The 2052-nt window shown below is 38.6% G+C and overlaps 1 long non-coding RNA gene across 1 annotated transcript; it reads left to right on the top strand.

Moving 5' to 3' along the window:
* The first annotated feature begins 9 nt into the window (after positions 1-9).
* LOC123965762 lies at positions 10-1105 on the top strand. The gene is made up of 2 exons (XR_006823775.1): positions 10-894; positions 983-1105. It is a non-coding gene; the product is annotated as an uncharacterized LOC123965762 (long non-coding RNA).
* Positions 1106-2052: the final 947 nt, after the last annotated feature.

Raw genomic sequence — 2052 nt, forward strand, 5'->3', positions numbered from 1 at the left:
TCCCATGTCTTTGTTCAAAGAAAATCTGGGCAAGTTACTTGATTGGTTAAATCCAATAAGTAACACAATTGCTATCATGGGAGATTTCAATGATAATAATTTAAATTCTTCAACTATCTGCAAGTTTATGACCAACAAAGGGTTTGCCCAAAATGTCTCACAATCCACAACAGAGAAAGGCACATTAATTGATCATGTGTATGTTAAAACACCACATTATAATGTAGAATCAACAGTGTTGCCAACATATTTCAGTGACCGTGAGGGGATTGTATGTTCTTTCACATCTAAGTGTTAAATCAAAGTTCAGAGAAAGGTTAGGGGAGCACATTAGTGTATTTTATTGTTTCCAGAGATATTGTATCACCAGCACAGCATCATTAGAGATGAGGGTCGAAGGAGTGAGTCTGATCTGTTCAGTGCCATTTTGCGTGTTTTGTGACTCATCTATTGTATTTATTTAACTTTTATAGCTTACTATCATTGCATGTGTCCTGTATGAGTTATTGTATATTATGAATTTGTGTCCGGTAAAAAAAAAAAAAAAACGGGGTTGTTTTCCTTACAGCATATCATTACAACGGCACTTTTCAAGCATTCTCATTTTACCACTCCTTGTATTGTAACTCACTTGTCTCTAACAAGTGCCTTTTAATGTCCATTACAGAAATTTTCCTTGCTACATCCAGCCTTATCTGTCAGGGCCATGCAGTTTTCCCACTTTGTCTCACTGTATTTGTTTCTCATACTCCTAGTTCCCGACTCTGCTCACCCCACACACACCTTCCTGCAATCGGCTCATCGCCCCTCCCAGCCTACACACATACCACCATCAGTTCATCAGCTTTGCAGTACTACGGATCTTCACCCATCCAGTGACAGATTGTTAAAACGGTACAGACATGCTTCCGTCCTCTATGGTTTGGTGAGAACTTCTTTGTAATTGATGTGTACATTAACATGTCTTTTTCAATGTGCATAGGATCTTTCCTTGTCTGCTTGACTACAGTGCTCTTCATCCTCATGCCATTCCTGCCTGTCCATGCCATTCACCATCTGTGTTCTACTACCAGCCATCTTCTGCAAATAAATCTCACCTTTTATATCTTCGTCTTTTTTCTACTCTTAGGTCCACCCTGCAACACTGTAAGTTATGATTAGCCGTACTGGAAATAAATTTCATTAAATTGGTGCCATGTGATTTGTTTTGTTTTTTTTCTCTCCATGGCAATGTACATAAATTACGCCTTTTTATGTTAGTGACATGGATGCACAACCCACATTTGATGCGAGTCTGACACAATTTTCAGACAGAGGAACATCCCTTCCTACTGTAACGTTCCTCTATTTGCTGTGTCCTGAATGTGCAGAGCCTAAATCAGTTTAAGTAGCCAGCTCACCTGTGGCAAACCCTTGAGGAGAAGGCTCATGTGAATGCATCGTTCCTCTGACTGCTCTGTGTAGATATGTAAATGTGATGTACATTTTAGTTTACAAAGCATTTCTACCAGCTATGAGTTATTTATTCCTAAAGTTCTATGCATTGTCTTCTGTGTTAGATAAACCATAAACCAAAATATTTAACTGAAACTCCTGCCTTTTCTCATGTGTTCTAACATGCATGCCATTGAGGTGGTGATAGTAGTGGAACTACACTATCCTTCACAAAATCAGTATTCCTTCAAGCTAAATCTTCATAAACTGTAAAAGAAGCCCATTTTGCTATGTCACACACTGTTGAAACAAAGGTCTCGCCCTATATAAAAGACATGGCACAGCATTTTTGGTGAAATTTGGTACAGTTTTCACCATGTACACAACATTTATAATACATTCCTGTTTATGGCAAATAATGCTTTGCCACAACAAAAGGGTTTCATACCTCACAAGCTTCACAATCTAGCATCAGTGTGTTAGGGCTTTTCTGAGACTGTTCTGAATTGAATGTGAGCAACTAGAAGTAGTACATCACATCATAAATATTAGGTGCGTTTGACTTTATGCTGCGCAGCGCTGACTTTACATGAGGCATGCTGGTTTGAAATTGTCTGA

The sequence above is a fragment of the Micropterus dolomieu genome, unplaced genomic scaffold (assembly GCF_021292245.1).
Source record: "Micropterus dolomieu isolate WLL.071019.BEF.003 ecotype Adirondacks unplaced genomic scaffold, ASM2129224v1 contig_11195, whole genome shotgun sequence".
NCBI lineage: Eukaryota > Metazoa > Chordata > Actinopteri > Centrarchiformes > Centrarchidae > Micropterus > Micropterus dolomieu.